A 17,994-nucleotide genomic window follows, 5' to 3' on the forward strand; every position below is an offset into this window, starting at 1 on the left:
CCTCCTCTTCTTCAGGTGATTCTACTTCTTTGATTACTATACGTTTCCCTGTAGAAGTGAAGAAAGGTTCTTCTCCTAGGTCAGATTTAATGGATAGTGTGGGAGAGTCTCCTAATTTGGTTGCTGCCCCTTGAATTCCAGGAATCCTAAGGCTGGGAGTGTGAGTCAAAGATGATGGAGGTGTATCTAGTCTATGCCTTGAAGTAGCTGGAGTTGTGAAAATCGAACTTTTGGCCCTAGCTATAAACCTTCCCCTAGAATCTCTTGCTCTATGCATGTCATTTTTTTATTTTTTATTTTCTCAATTCGGGCTAATAATTCTCTTTCTGATCTTCCAAATCACACTAGGTGCAAGAAGAGAGCATAATCAAGAAATTATTAAACTAACAACTCTCTTTTCTGATCCTCCAGATCATACTAGGTGCAAGAGGAGAGCATACTTCAAGAAGTTATCAATTTTTCCCTTATTTCTTTTTTTTTTGAGAGATTGGCTACCTAGTTACACTTCCCCGGCAATGGCGCCAAAATGTTTGGTCAATTTAGTGTGTCCTAAATTGCTACATTAATTATCAATCCGGGAGTCGTAGACTGATGAAGTGTGGCGCATTATATGTGCAAGACAACCTCTTTCTTATCTTTTTGTCGTTTTCAATTTTTATTTTGTTTTGGGGGTTTTTATCTTCGTTTATCTCCTAATATGAATGGAAATCCTATTCCTGAGTTTTAAGAATACTCTAGAAGGCAAGTATGGATATAGATTTTAAGGCAATTGTGTCCTCTATAATGATTTCCAGAACTTAACACTTCATAGGGTCTTAGAACATAATAGTGACAAAATTAATACTTGAACAAGAATAAAAATGTGCTGCTATTTAAATCAAGCAAGTAATGAACTACTGATCATGAAACTATTATCTTTGTTGCTGTCTAAATACAGAAAAATGAGCACTCAAATAAATCAAAAATTGCAATCTAGTAAAAGTAAAATCAATTCACATCATTCATATTCCAATACCTCGCCAGGTAGTCTAAGCTATGGCTTTGGGAGATAATGTCAATGATATGAGCAAGTTGCTATCTAATTTCAAAAAAGTAAAACTAAAATCAATTCCCATCATTCATAATCCGATTCCTCGCCAGTTAGTCTAATCTATGGCTTTCGAGATAATCGTCAATGATATGAGCAAGTTGATGTCTAATTGCAGAAAAGTAAAACTAAAATCAAATCACATCATTCATAATCTGATTCCTCGCCAGTTAGTCTAAGCTATGGCTTTCAGAGATAATTGTCAATGATATGAGCAAGTTGATGTCTAATTGCAGAAAAGTAAAACTAAAATCAAATCACATCATTCATAATCCGATTCCTCGCCAGTTAGTCTAAGTTATGGCTTTCAGAGATAATCGTCAATGATATGAGCAAGTCGATGTCTAAACTAACTACTAAAGCAAGTGAACAAGGCTAGAATCAAAGCATAACTGGAATTAAAAAAATCTAAGAAAAGAAAAGTCAGTAGAGAGGCTAATTCCATGTCACTAGTTATTACGAAAATTATATGCAAATGCCCAGGCCTACTTTATCCTGAAACATACACACACTGATCAGCGTTAACAGCAATATACAAAGCCTTTAAAATCATAAACAGGAAGGAAATGTTAGAGATATATACACAGGTAAATAACTATGAAACATGTGTAGTGAAAATAAGGAAACAAGACGTAAAATGTGTACAGCAACAAGGAAAATGAAGCCTCAGCATACAGGGGCCCTCTGCACAGCCTCGGTCAATAGGCTATCAATCCAAAATTATGTTCACGCAATCATGTAGAAACAGAGTCTTCTTTGTATATCAAAACAGAGGAATAATCCTCTCGTTAACACAATGGAACTAGTGTCACGACACAGTAACTTTAACAACAAAATTACATTAACAAGAACTAACTCTATGCGTATAGATACGTGTTATTTATAATAAAAACTTCATAACTGTTTTCCTGTGAAACTACGTGAACAGAAGACACGTAAAAGACAACGTCCATGGATTTAGCATAATGGTTGCCAAGATTATTAGATCTATCAACTGTGGCTATTGGATTCGCATCGTGGGGTAGTCTACAGCTGTCAACATGTCCCCAGGGATCTAGGAATGACCACGAATCCTTCACGTGTTTGAAAACGGAGTCCTGTTGCTGTAGGACTCCTCTATTTGACCACCGCTTGACCACCGTTAACCACGGCTTTCTTTGATGAATCTGGCTGAACCAATAGGACCTGATCCATGTCTAGGTCATTCCTTACCTGCCCACGTGTCCTGTTTTGCCTTATGACACCTGCAACCTGGAGTTTAACAAAAAAAACTGCGGAAAGTTGAATTAGCTACGGAAAGTGGCTGCATTCCGCGGCTAATGAGCAAAATCTAGTTCAAGTAGCAAACACAAAAACATAGTTAGAAAACCACTTAAGTGCTCTTTTAGAATCAATATGCAATGATTTTGATAGCTTATGGAGTACTGGTGAGGGGAAAAAGTCTGGGAAAATGTGTAGGAGAGGTGTAATTTCAAATCTCAAAAAGACCGAACCAAGTTACACTTCCTTCAACACTCCCTCTTAACTAGGAAGGTATTCATACAACATTACAAGGTGTTTGACTACTATCAATCTTGAAGAATTCACATAAGAGAAACCAGATTAGCAATCCATCTGTTATAGCATCATATCCATCACCATTGTCATAGTGCAAGGCCTTAACTAACAACTCCATCTCTTTACGATACCATGAGCTACAATGTTGGTGAGACCAATGATTTATAGACACCTTCATCTTTGTCTCTCAAGGTACATACCCACCCGAGAGTTCACTGAGTATGGCCTTCTAGGACCATTCTTATCTTGGGTTCCTAGCCCTCAAAGAATATCGGTCCTCTTTCCTACTCTTGTCTTGGATGCCCTACACATCCTCAAAGCATATCGGATGCCAAATGATTACCCAATCCTCCCATTCTTTCTTCCCAAGTGAAGACAAGAAAGTAGTGTTTATCTTGTGTCTACATTTCCATTCATGGCCTTCATCTAGACTTACGGCTGTTAGTCCTTGTCTAGTGCATGACCCATGAAATGGAAAACACAATTTTCACTCCTTTGTAATCAGGGGTGATCCAAAACTCCCTCTTGATCAGGGACCTGTCAAAGCTCCCTCTCAACTAGGGACTCCTTCATTCATCAACAACATCTTCTTCAAGGTCCTTTAGTTGCTTGATCTCCTTCCTTTCTTTGATGTCATGAAGTATTTGTTCGAACTTCTTCTAGGTAGGGCACCATTCATCGATCACTTTCCTTCCTGGTTTTTCATGTCATTGTTTCCTTCATGGAAAGTGGCTTGCATGTCATACATCAGGTTTTTCTTTCATCTTGGCTACTCCTTTTTCATCTTGACCATGCTTCAGAATATTCTTCTCATGGATACTTCGTTGTACTTGCTTTTTTACATGCTTTGACCTAGTATCCCATTATGAATTCATCCTGATATTGCTTCAACATTACTTTTTCTTTTGTTGGATGGCTTCTTCATCATGACATCTCTGTAGAGTAGAATCAACTATCTGCACCTTTTATATCTCTAAGGACTTCATAGGTGTCAAGGGTCCTTTCTTTATTTATCATAGTTGTCTTGCCTTCTTTCGGGAGATATCTTCAAAGTATCTTGTCAGATAGTGATTCTTGGTGATCATGGTGTTCTTCCACATGCTTGATCTCTTTCTTCATTAGCTTATTATTAGATAGGTCAGCCATATTATGCTTCTTGAGAGAGCATTTCTTCATTGCTTCTAGACTTGTCAGCATTTCTTCTTGCTTCTTAGTCAACAATCTTATGCTCCTTATGTGAGCATATTCTTTTGTTGACCTTCATTGCATTGTGGTACATGCCTTCGAGCATGTTCTTGGTGAAAGAGATTATTTCATGCTTGATCATGTTATATAACTATACCCATGACTCAATAATATGCAAATGATAACATGAATTAAACTTTGATACATACATACCTCATCTTGATTCTTCTTTGATCATCCTAGCTTCATTTGATTGACCTTGGTGTGGCCCTTCTTGCTTCATCTTAGCTTGCCTACATATCATCCTTTTCTTGAATCCCATGAATGGGATTACCAATAAGACATCTTCTTTGGTCTATGAACCTTCTTTTGAAGATTCCATCAAAGGATATTAAAGACCCTTGCCTTGCAAATGTTTCTTTTCTTTTGATGATGGATGTCTTCTAAAATTCTTAATCATGATCAAGTTTCCTTTCATCATGTATGAGGTCCTATACTAGGTATGCTTCTTTTACATGAATATCTTGAGCTATATCTTCCATGCTCCTATATTCAAGAAGATATTTATACTTATGCATTTTTTTTCTTATCATAAATACTACATCTTCATGAGTATCTAGAATTCTATGTACATCATGATTCTAGATTCTAGATGAAGTTCCTAGCCAGGAAATATTAATCTTATTCCTACATGCTCCTATACTACTCAAAACTTTGAAAGAAGTCTAGAAGTAAAGAGTTTGACCTAGTCATAGTAGAGATCCAGGGGATCTTATGTATTTTGCTTCTTTCCTTCTTCTTTCACCTCTTGAGTTATGTGAGCTTCTTCCCTCTTTCTTTTGTTGTTTTTGTCGTTATTAATCTTAGGACAATTCCTTTTGTAGTGTCCATATTCTTGGCATCCAAAACATTGCATTTTGGACATGTCTCTGTTTTTTGTTCTTCATGGACCAAACTTGCTAAATTTACCCTTTCTCTTGGCCATGGTAGCAAATTCTTGCTCCTTTGATCCCACATCTTCCTTTGCCTTAAGTCTAGTTTCCTATGTTCTGCATAGAGACCAAATTTCACCGAGAGTGGTTGCTTCCTTCGTGGCATATATGCTTGATGTGAAGTTTCCCCACTCCTCAGGTAGAGCATTGAGTACTACAGTTGTCATCTCTCCATCATACATGACTTCCCCAAGCTCTTGAAGTTGATCTCTCATTTCAAATATTTTAATGAAGTAGGGAGTTATTCCTTCCTTTGTTATCTTCCTCTTGTACAATTCATTCCTCAGAGATATTGCTTCTCCAGTTTTTGATACCGAGAATATCTCTACTAGCTTATCATAAATTTATTTTGATGTCTCAAACTTGGAGACATAAGGAATGAGAGAACCTTGGATTGATTCTATTAGAACCCTTTGAGCTCTTGTCTCATCCTTATTGTACTTGGCTAAGGGTTGAGTTTGTTACTTAGCAGGGACAGCGATATTCCCTTTGACATGTTCTAGGAGTTCATTCTCCTTGAGAAGTAGATCAATCCTCTTCTTCCATGCAAGAAATTTATTGGTTCCTACCAATTTATTGCTTTCCTTGCAAAAAGACATTGATGTATATCAGAAGGGGACATGTACTTACTTGATAGATTTTGAGATGTAATGGATTTTCTTTCTCCTTGAATACTTGATGGCTTGCCTTCCTTGGATCGTGAAGTTATTCAAGTGGCCTTCTTTAAGTGGACTTGCTTGATGATGAGATTTTCTTGATGACTTGGAGCTTGATGTAGGTCCTGCTTCAATCTACTCTTCTTTGTAGGTGCCTTTATGTAAGGCTCTTCTTCTAGCTTCGTAGACCTCCTTGATGAATGATGGATTGTAGACCCTTCTTGTCCTTGAAGTGATTTAAGACTTCTAGGCTTGATGCTTCAACTTTGTAGATGCTTCCCCTTAATGAGTTTTCTTGAGTTGCCCTTTCCTTGATGTGTCACCTTAGCTCTGATACCATGTTAAAAAATCTATGGCAAAGTAGTGTAGTGTGATTCTTCGTTACATGATAACAATTTGTGGAGTACTTTTACTTTTCCTTATTAGCTTATTCTTCTTCTTCTTCTTCTTCTTCTTCTTCTTCTTCTTAATGCATATGTGTGTACTTCATCAAACTGCTACCAAAACATAAAAACAAGAACACAAGATGTTGTCTCTCTGCCAGGGCCAAGACCTATCTTCTCTTGAGAGGAAAACCCTTTAGTGAATTTCTCTTATTGAAGCTTCTAATTGATCAATGCCAAATGCTAGACCCCTGACAAGAGTATCCTCCAAGCACGATTCAATTCCTTCCTTCTTTCTGCACCTTATTCCCCGACACTTCTTTCAGCACTTCTTCTAGCACTATTTTCTTTGACACTTCATCCTCCTTCTTCCAGCACTTTGTTCTTCTTATTATGATTCTTTTATAGAGATAGACCCTCAGTGAGTAAGTCTTCTAGATGAGGTGTTCCTCCTCCATCACTTTCTCAAGTACACTTCAACATTGACCAAACGAGATCCTTATTGAGATATGAGTGTATGACAGTGTTGTTGTTCTGTTGCCCTAGTTTCTCACACGTGTGGGAGGATTACTAGGTTTATATGGTCTTCTCTCCTTCACTTGAGTGTCTTTCTTCCACGCTAGAGTAGGAGACCTTGTAGGCCTATTTTTAGCACCAAACAAAGAGAAATATACAATTTTGATCTTACTGTTGTTATAGCCACAGACTGTCCTTCATTTCCTTGCATGTGTGACTGTGTATACCCTAGAAAACATTACTTCACCTTCATTGTCCTTCATAATTACTTTGTTGCACCTTGGAGACCCTTATATACTTGCTTCCCTTTGGTCTCTCTCGGTTACTTCCTTCGCAAATTTCAGAGATGATTGATTGCATTATAGAGGAGTGGACAACCTCTATATATAGAGGTCTATCTCTCCATTTAGGCCACCTAGAAGGCCGACTAATCACCTTATTTATAGGCCGACTTGAGGATAGTTTGGTGGCTGATTCGTTATGCAGACTTCAGATAGTTTCCATTGTGGTGTAGCATGCTTGAAGGAGCTTCTTGAAGGTGCCTTTACATAGGAGTAGACTTGACATTGCTTGGAGGTTTTCCCTTTGACTTTAATATATATTTATACATAGTGTTACATGCCCTTAAGATCTTCAATATTTTCTCTTGACTATTTGACTCACCTATAGCACTTTGACATGTGTTAGACCTACTTTAATGAGAAAGAAACTCATTGACATATATTATAACAATAATATTTATTTTCTTGAATAAGTACAAATAGCAAAAGTACATTTATGAAGACCGAACCTAGTTACACTTCCTTCAACATATGAGACCCGGATGAAGCTCGGTGCATGAGTAAAGGGCAGTTAAAGGCAAGAATATGAAAGCCAGTTGGATTGGTTGGGTCCATTGGTATAAATGGATAGTGGCATGATAGTGATACGAAAGGTAATAGGGAAGGTAAAGTGAATGGATTTTAGGTGCCATATGCCTCGGCTATGTTAGGAATTATTGTTCTCGATGTTGTGCATGTTGTGCACAAACAGAGGGAGTTCTCTTAACCTTGAACTTATGATATCTAGTAATTATGTTGTGATCTAAATTATGCTTATGTATATATATTTATACATGTATGTATGTATGTCATTATCTGATAGGATCATCAAGGATCACGATTGCTTGATATCTATGTATATATTAGGGGACTTTTGAGGTCTAAAATGGGCCTCCTAAGGAAATTATAAAATAATAGTGGAAATAATAAAATAAGATTATATTACATCATCAAATTTAGAGGGAAAAAAGAAAAACCTATTTTTTCAACTCGTATTTTCAACTTTTCTCCATATGGGTTTACTCAAATTTCGAGTGGAAACACTCGTTGGATGCAAAATTTGATTCCTCATCCAAGGAGTACCCATGTTGCATACATTCGATGGACCCTACTACAGGGAATACATGAAAAACGTGATTGCAATCACGTTTTTCATATATTTCTCATTTTTTGTGTAGAAGGGTCCATCGAAAGTATGCAACATAGGTACTTCTTGAATGAGGAATTAAATTTTGCAGCCAACGAGTATTCCCGCTCGAAAGCAAACTAAAACCTTAGGGAGATAAGTTGAAAGTATGAGTTGAAAAAGTAGTTTTATTATTCTATTATTTTTTAATATTTTTACTTTTTTACTCCAAAATGGTGAATCATCCTCCATTGTTGACATTATCATCTTGAATCCTATTAGTTCTTATAAATTTTATTATTGTTGTACATTTTTCTTAGGAGGCCCATTTTAAACCTCAAAACTCCCCTAATGATGTATAAATGTATGTATGTATGTATGTATGTTGTTTTCTGACACGGTTGCCAGGGATCGTTCTTGTAGAGGAATGCTTGCTTATGTAGGGGAATGGCATGAAGAGGTTCCTGGTTTTATGAGGAATAAAGTGGAAAGAGTAGTCCTTATAGATCTATGAGGTCAGTATCATGTGGATATGAATTGATATTATGTTCTTGTACTATGCCTATGTTTATGTTATGGACATGTGACACTGAAGGATGTATTGGTAGAATGAAAGCAATGTGCTCTGTGGCATGCTCATTAGGGAATTTTGAGGTATAAAATGGGCCTCCTAAATCATAAAATAATAGTGGAAATAATAAAATAAGATTAGATTACATCATCAAATTTTAGAGGGAAAAAAGAAAAAAACTATTTTTTCAACTCGTATTTTCAACTTATCTCCCTAAGGGTTTACTTAAATTTCAGGCGGCAACAGTCGTTGGATGCATAATTTGATTCCTCGTCCAAGGAGTATCCATGTTGCATACTTTCTATGGACCCTACTACATGAAAAATGAGAAATACATGAAAAACATGATTGCGATCACAGTTTTTCATCTATTTCTCATTTTTCATGTAACATGGTACATCAAAAATATGCAACATGGATACTCCTTGGATGAGGAATTAAATTTTTCATCCAATGAGTACTCCTACTCGAAATTTGAGTAAAGCCTTAGGGAGATAATTTGAAAATATGAGTTGAAAAAATAGTTTTATTATTTTATTATGTTTTAATCTTTTTACTTTTTTACTCCAAAAATGGTGAATCATCCCCCATGGTTGACATCATCATCTTGAATCCTATTGGTTATTATAAAGTTTATTTTGGTTGTACATTTTTCATAGGAGACCAATTTTAGACCTCAAAATTCCCCTAATGGAGACAAGAATATAAAGTAGAAAGACACTAGAAACAAAGTTGCTTGGTAGAGATAGTGTGGTCTCCGGATGTGCACAACTGGTGGTGTGTGCATGTTGCATATGCAGTATTTTTTACATATAGTGATTTGTGCATGTTTCATATGCAATAGTGTGTACATATAGTGTTGTGCGCATATTGCAAATGCGATGCTATGTACATATGGTGATGTGTACATTTTGTATATCTGTTATTGTGTACATGTTGTATATGTGGTGTTGTGCACATGTTGTAAACGTGGTGTTGTGTACACATTGTGCAGGTGGTGCTATGTACATGTGGTATTGTGCACATGTCATACATGTTGTTTTATGTATATGTACTATTGTGCTATGAGCATTGTGTAGTCATTTTTCGTGACATGTGTATTCATTGTGTTATATACTATGTGTACATATATATATATGGTGTTGTAAATCGGGTGTAGGTGTATGTCTCATGTTGTACACTGGGTGTAGGTGTATATGTGGTGTTGTACACCGAGTGTAGGTGTTTGTGTTGTATTATACACCAGGTGCAGGTGTATGTGTCATGTTGTACACTAGGTGTAGGTGTATGTTTCATGTTGCACATCGGGTGTAGGTGTAGGTGTTGTGTTGTACACTGGGTGTAGGTGTATGTGTGGTGTTGTACGTCGGGTGTAGGTTCATGTGTTGTGTCATACATTGTGTATCTATATCTGTTGTACAATGTAATGCATTAGTCTGGGCCCTTGTTGTTGCTATTAAGGGTTGAGGCAGTTTAGTCTCTGGATGCCCTTGTTGTTGCTATTAAGGGTTGAGGTAGTTTAGTCTCTGGATTCCCTTGTTGTTGCTATTGAGAGTTGACATGGTTTAGTCTCTCAGTGCCTTTGTTGTTGATATTGAGGGTTGAGGCATTTTAGTCTCTAGACGCCTTTGTTGTTGATATTGAGGGTTGAGGCAATTTAGTCTCAGGATACCCTTGTTGCTGATATTGAGGGAGGAGGTGGCTTAGTCTCTGGATTCCCTTGTTGCTTGAAAATAAGAGAAGGCACTCGGTGTTTTTCGGGTTTGGAAACTGATTCAATGTGTATACGAAAGGGACAAAGAACAAAGTTAGAAGCAAAGAACCATTTGAAATATAAGTATAAGTATTTTACTTTAGTTTTTAATTATGTTTGTGATCTATGACTCTAATTTATGATGGTTACATGTGATTTATGATTCTGATTTATGACGGTTTAGTTTTGAGATAACTGGATGTGATATATTTATACAAGCTGAGTTGATTGAAGAGCTAGTTTGACTTGTTGTGACAAGAAGTAAACAAAATTGCAAGTGTACCTTATTGATGGGCCACCAATGAGGTATGATTTGAATTTATTTCAATTCCTTTGAGTTTAATGGAAATTATGTGCTTGGTATAAGAAAGCATGGAAAATTCCCAGTTTGGGTGGTTGAAATTGATTGCAAGAATGATAGTAGTAGCAGTGAAAGGAATTGTAACATTAAGCAATATGTTGGTAAAGCATTCAGGAGCAGGGCCATTGTGGGACACTGGTATCCAATAGTATCCATTGATTTCCATGAGCATGCTATGACCAGTATTATGGTTTTGATGTAGGGACATACCTTGGTTTATGGACCTTACCATGCGAGGAAACCTTGCCAAGGGATGGATCGCCTAGGAAAGGGGATGTCGGGGAACTTGGAAGGTCATTGAATACATGGAAGGGGGTGACCGGATTTCCTAAGGGACTATGTAGCAGAGAAGGGAAGGTCGAGGAATGGATTTGTTTTGTCATTAGAATTTTCAAATGGAATTAGATGCACATTAGGAGTGTGCCCTAGAACAATGAGTCAGTAACTGTTCACTAAGGGAACATGTAAAGCTCGATCATAGTGTGGATTTGGGGTAGCATCGCATGTGCTCTAGCCACGAAATTTGGTGGAGAAGTTAGGGCATGTTAGGTGAAATATATGTCATAATAATAGCATTGTAGTATAGTTTCCCAACTATTTACTTGTCAATCCAGGGTATGTAAGCTGAAGAAACACGTGCACGATATATGGAGGACTGAAGTAGAACTAATATAGTCTAATCTACATTGCTGAAATCAACTTAGTCTATGAATGGAGATTTGCATGAAGGAAAAGAATTACAACATGTGAAGAGTTAACAACAAATGACATATGTGAGCTCACATCCATAAATCAATATTACAATAATCAAATGACAAACATGAGAGCATAACAATGAAAGAATCTAAGACTAATCAATCTTCTTACAACTTCCAACTTTCCTTCCCCCCCTCAATGGAGAGGGAGCACTCTCCTTTATACATGAGAGTATTTGAAGATAAGATAAGAATGCATTAATTACATACCCACTATTCTCTCAACTACTCTTAACCACTTTCCCATTATTACAAAATATAGTTCCTTCAAATCCTCCACACATCTTTCACATATCTTAGATAAGATATGCCAGCCAAATATTCCATGGTCTTCTCCCTAAGAATAGGCTTGAATAACTATCTCCTTGAAATGGTGGAGGATATATTCGAGAAGTCTCTTTGAATTAATCATTCTCATATTCCTACACATTACAAAGCTCACCCATATTTGAGATATATATGAAAACATGTATATTTTCTAATATTAATCATAAATTCACTCTTAATACTAAAATGAATAAATTGGAAAATAATAATATGAAACCCAAATGAATTTATGAAAATGATATGATGAAGGGTTTAATAGGATGATGGAATGTAAGGAATAGTGAAGGGAAAGGTGGATGAAAAAGTGACATTTTTGAGTCCTAACATCCCTCCCAACTGAAGTTGTTGCATGTCCTCATGCAACCATGCATGGATCATATGAGGAATTTTTGGCATCTGAACTTTGGCTTTGATTGATGATGTCTTTTTAATAATGAATGTTTCCAGGATATGTGAAAGATGTGAGTAACAGCTGGCACTTTCCTATGGTTGGTTCTTGTGTAACAACCATGAATATAAGAATGTTGGTTCTTGTGTTAACAACATTCATTTCGTTATTTTTCTTGCTAGAATAATAATGTAACCACAAACTTCATTGGAAATCATAAGCTATTAATGTGTATGAGAAAACATCACTGAGTGTAAGAAAGTCATTTCTCTGTCTTTTATGAATCATGCCAATATGTATATCAATGCATATGAAGCAAAGTGCAACAGGGGATCGTTGGAAAAGAAATTTTGGTGAATGGTAAAAGGGATGAAAATGGAATGATGATAGTGGAAAAATGGAATGATGGTAGTAAATATGTGGTGACTATGAATATAGTTCCCCCTCCCCCCCCAACTGAAGTTGTTGCATGTCCTCATGCAACATAGTGTAGGTCATGGAAGGGAAAAGGAAATGGAGTATGGCGAGGAAATTTTCCAAAATATTCAAGTCAGCATATAAGGAATTGCGTGATTAAAGCTTAGAAAATAACATACCTCCACTTACCCAAAAGGTAGATGAACTATGCAATAGGAATGGGGTTGTTGCAACTGCTAGATCAAGAAAACGTGACTGGTGCGAGAGCTACAAGTGCACTACTGTAACTGCAATTGCTGGAACTGCTATAATAGCAACTGTTGTAACTGCAACTGCTGGAACTGCTGTAACCAAGAATGTGAAGTGGAGGGATCTGAACTACTGCTAATGAATCAGGGAAAAGAGGGAGTATGAAAGTGGACTAGAGTACTCTCATATATAAAGTCATACTACTGTAACTGCAACTGCTAGAACTGCTAAGGGAGTCAGGAAAAAGTGTATAGTCTTCACCTGCTACAAACCTGATGGTACAATTCTAATCATGCGAATGAATGTGTCGATGTCGAGCATGAATAGAAATCATTGGATTACCGACCATTGATGGATGTCGTTAACCAATGCGAGGCAACTCACCATTGATGTCAATGAGTGCCAAGGTACCTGAGTACATCTTGCGAAGTGCGAATGGATGTGCTGAGGTCAAGCCACTTGCAAGATCTGAGGATCAAGGGACATTGATGTATTCCCATGATCGTCAGCGAGAGAACTTGCCATTAAGGCATGCAAGCCTCTAGGTACTCAAAATGGACTCTAGTCTATATCCCAGATAAGGTGCTGAGGTCGATGGGGCAAGACTGGTTGAAAGGTGGGCCTTAAGGAATCCCACATCAGTCAACGCAAGTTTTTATAAAAAGAGTTGGTAGGACTATAAGAAAGATCTCAGTAGCAACATAGTTTATGGAAAGGAAATCGAGGCAATGGAATCATGGAAAGGGAGTTTGTTTTATTCAAAAGGAAAACTGGAAAGGCAAAGATGAACTGAAAAAGATAAAGGAAATGATGTATGCTGCTCAGAAAAATAGGCGTATGTGAAGTCATGATGGATTAGGTAATGGAAGATGGGCTTCAACACGGGGATGATCAATATGCTTGGAAGGAGAAATGTGGGTAACAAATCATGACGCAGAAGTTTTTTTTTTGTGTAGTGGAAAATGTCATGACATGCGTGAGAATCAACTCCTTCAAGTTGTCAACAAGTCATGTTTTTATTTATTTTTTCGCTGAAAAACTTTATGATTCGGAAGAATCTCTTTGGCATAAGAATTGATCGTCTGTGCACCTGAAAAAGCTTAGTACAGATCCTGCATGAAAACTTGTGAGAAAAAAAAAAAAAACATAACATGTCTAGAGAATAAGTACGAATATGGCAAGAAAATAAAATGTGTTTGTACCTGTTGCCATTGTGCACTTGTGTTTCATCGTCTTGTAGCTTGAGGAGATTTGAGAGAAACAAATCATCATAAGGTGTAAAAACATGTTGGAGATTGTGTTGAGGAAATTTCCATTTACAATGCTTTGAACATTATTTATTATCTAGCTAGGATCTTTCCATGTTACAAGGGAAATTCCAAAATTCAAATATACATTAATTACAATAAGATAAGAATGCATTAATTAAATACCCACTATTCTCTCAACTACTCTTAACCACTTTCCCATTATTACAAAATATAGTTCCTTCAAATCCTCCACACATCTTTCACATATATTAGATAAGATATGTCAACCAAATATTCCATGGTCTTCTCCTTAAGAATAAGCTTGAATAACTATGTCCTTGAAATGGTGGAGGAGATATTTGAGAAGTCTCTTTGAATTAATCATTCTCATATTCCTACACATTACAAAGCTCACCCATATTTAAGATATATATGAAAACATGTATATTTTCTAATATTAATCATAAATTCACTCTTAATACTAAAATGAATAAATTTGAAAATAATAATATGAAACCCAAATGAATTTATGAAAATGATATGATGAAGGGTTTAATAGGACGATGGAATGTAAGGAATAGTGAAGGGAAAGGTAGATGAAAAAGTGACATTTTTGAGTCCTAACAGGGCACATGAGATCTCCAATACCCAGAAAGGGTTTAGCAGATTCTAAACAGTTTGGGAGATTTTTTTTTTTTATCTCTTATGTTTCTGCAATCTTCATAGTTGTGTAGATCATCTTCTGGATTCATTGCATTAGATTATTGTTGCTTGACGTTTCGAACCATCAACGGTGGTTCATCATCAGGAGAACTTGTGAATAATGGTCTTAATATTCAATTTAATAAATAGATGTAGAAGATGCAAGAGATGTATTGCCGACAGATCTTAGGGTTTGTTTAAACTGTTATTTTATGATTAAAATATTTATTTATTTTTATTTATTCATTATTATTATTATTATTATTATTATTATTATTATTATTATTTTATTATTATTATTATTATTTCATTTTTTGAAATTTATATGATTAGTAAACCGTTAATCAATTCATTATTTATTTATTCTCTATATGATTGATAAATAGTTAATTAATTAATTTTCTAGTCTATTTATTTATTTATTTATTCTATTTTATTTTATTTTATTTTATTTATTTATTTATTTTAATTGAATTGTGATTTAAGAGGGTTGTATTCGTTCTATTATGTTTATTATTATTTAATTGTTTTGTTATATATTTCAATTTTTTTGTTATACATTTAGTTATATTAGTTAGGTTTTATTTTAATTATTTGTTTAGATCATCTCATAGTATTGTTTAAAATAATTAATATTTTTAATGGAATCCCTAAGCCTAAACTTAGGGAAATTAAAATATTAATGTGAATTAATATAAAACTGTGTTAGAATGGTCCAAAAGACATAGATCAAGCTAGGTCTAATCTTAGACTTTGATTAGGGACTTAATCTCGGCCGTTGATATGTCAACGAGAAAAGTATAAGAGGAGGCTTGAGGGTCACCTGGAGAACACACCAGAGTGATTGTCATTCTATTCTCTAGAGCGGGGTTTGATAAGAGAGATAGAATTAGTGATCAGTTGCAGTGTTGGCTTGTTGGGACCTGACCCAAGTTTAGAAGTGTTTTAGCCAAACAAATCCCAAAACTACCGGCCCTTTCAGCAACAGTTCACGAATCGCAGACTGAGGTCTCACCTGAGGTAGTATGGGAGGGTGCTGGAAATAGGCTTCTGCACCCTAGGGATGTCTAGATGAAGTCTAGAAGGTCCGCGAACCAGTCCTATGTGCTTCGCGCAACTACTTATTTAGTGCAACTACCTTCGCGTGGCTTGGATGACGAGCACGACTGTTCTTTACCCTTGACAATGCTTATTAGTATTATGGAACTTGAATTAAATTAAGTGGGCCCAATGCTTTCCTTTATCTTTCAACATAAATAGACATGCGCACAATTATAAACTATAAACAGATGCATAAACAGAAACAGAGAAATAGTTAGGTGATATTCCAAAACCAACTTATCTTTATTAATGTTTTTTCTAGTTACAATCCACTTCCTACCCTACGCACACAGCTGCAGGGGTCCGCACACACAGTTGTGGACTCTACCAGGCCTCTGCGCACATAGTTGCAGAGCCTCTTATACTACTACAACCCACGACTCGGACTTTCAGACTTAGAGTAACTATTGTATCCGACAACCCATACACTTCAGATTCAAATAAAAACTTACTAAAACTGACTTCTACACTTAGAGCCTTGCTCTATTTATACATTCCCATGGTCCATGGACCATGGGCAGGCCGACTCACTTTCTATTATTTTACATTATTTTTGGGTGGACAATCATTTGACTTGACTCATTACAACTCACGCTCTGCACACTTCGCAGGGCCTTTACAATACCATTACCCAAAATTGTGGGCTTTGAGCCCCAAAACTGTTATGCGGGGGATCCACTACCCAACAAGCCCCCAACACAAACATCATGACTCATCTCGAGTCACTTGGCCAATGCGGTGATCTTCACGCGAAGTTCATCCAACAATCTCTGCACTTCGCTTACGTCCGTAGCACGTTCTTCCGTTGTCTGTTGTACATGTTTTGCGCATATCCCCGATTTTTAGTTGTCAGGTGCAATTCCTTGCCTGAGTGCATATATGCCCTGCATGTGTGCCAGCTTTCCCTCTATCTTGGCGGTGACCGCAAACGCTTCCTCGAGCCAAGGCCGAATACGTTCTTTAAGCACTGCTTCTTTTTGATGTGTGGCATCCACCTGGGCCTTTAGAGACTGGGCCTCCCTCATCTTGGCCAACCGCTGAGTAAGGGCGACCATTTGCGCGGTCCCCCGGACATTGTTGTAAGCCTGTTGTAACTCCCGCGCTTCTGTCTCTAACTGCTGTAGCATTGGGTCATCATGTAATGAAGTGAGGGTGACGAGTGACTGGTCCAACAATCCTGTGCAGTCCTATACAGCGTGCTCTATATCTTTCAACCCCGATTGAATGGCTCGGTGGTGCTGCTCTCTGATTTCGAAGGATGTAGAGGACTGCGCCTTTAGTTGTAGCTCTGGGATCTGCAGGTTCAGCTCTAACTGAACCTTCATGGCATCCTCCTGGGTCCTGCGGGCTCCAGCTGCTAGTTGATGAATCTTTTCCATGGTGAGGAATGCTGCTGGCACGGCCAACTATGAAATGCTACTATAGGCCTCCTCCACTGCCTGTTCTAATCCCTTGTTTTGGGCGACCAGACTGTTGCGTTGTAGGTTGAGCTGTTCTAAGTTTACCTTCTGCGCACTCAAGACTTGGAGAGAGCGACCCTCCCTGGCGTGAAGCTCATCAGTTACCCCATCCTGCAGTTGGTAGAGGGTCTCTCTGGAAACATATCCCCATCCCCTCCTGTCACCTTCGGCTTCTGTGAAGATGGCATCTTCTGGTAACATGAAGGTGTTCATTGTGCGTGCGTGCACCATCTGCTCAGCTTCAGCTATATCTTTTGCAAGGTGCGGTGTCATCACTCCTGGGGGTCACACCTGTAATTCTTGCAATTGCTCTCTGAGTGCCCCCAACACAATTGTCTACTCCATCATCAACTCTTCCAAAGCATTCTTAGTGATATCGTGAACTGGTTTGCTACTGTCAACAAGGTCTCCCTCCACAGTCTTCGTTGTCTTTGTATTTTTGTGTGCAGGTGGCGACTCTTGGTCACGTGGCCTCTTGAGTTGGGTCACTTTTGTTGTAAGGTCCATGCATTCTTGTGTCTCACCTCCCCCTGTATGTCATACTCTGTGGACATTTCATGACCTTCCTCAGTCTCCTTAGCGGGCACGGTTGTGGTTTTTACCATTTGTTCTATTGCTACTACCTCAATCGCCTTCCGCTGCGCAGTTGCTTCCTATTCCTGGCGCTTTCTCTCTGCCATCTTCCCGATGTGTAGCTTGGCTTCCCTCTTCCTCTACTATGCTGCAATCTTTTCCAGTTCCACCAAGTCCGAGGCACACCACTCCGAGGACCATGATGCCATTACTTTGAATATTTCATCATTTGTGGCAATGAACAGCAGCTTTACCCATTCTCGGG

At 37.5% G+C, this 17,994-nt stretch overlaps 1 pseudogene; it reads right to left on the minus strand.

The window, feature by feature from the left end:
• LOC149256399 (protein NAP1 pseudogene) overlaps positions 1-16,751 on the minus strand; it is a 33,044-nt pseudogene extending 16,293 nt beyond the window's left edge.
• Between the last annotated feature and the right edge of the window lie 1,243 nt (positions 16,752-17,994).

Source organism: Pinus tabuliformis, chromosome 7 (genome assembly GCF_031772625.1).
Source record: "Pinus tabuliformis cultivar Carrire ecotype Pingquan chromosome 7, CPIR1, whole genome shotgun sequence".
Classification (NCBI taxonomy): Eukaryota; Viridiplantae; Streptophyta; class Pinopsida; order Pinales; family Pinaceae; genus Pinus; species Pinus tabuliformis.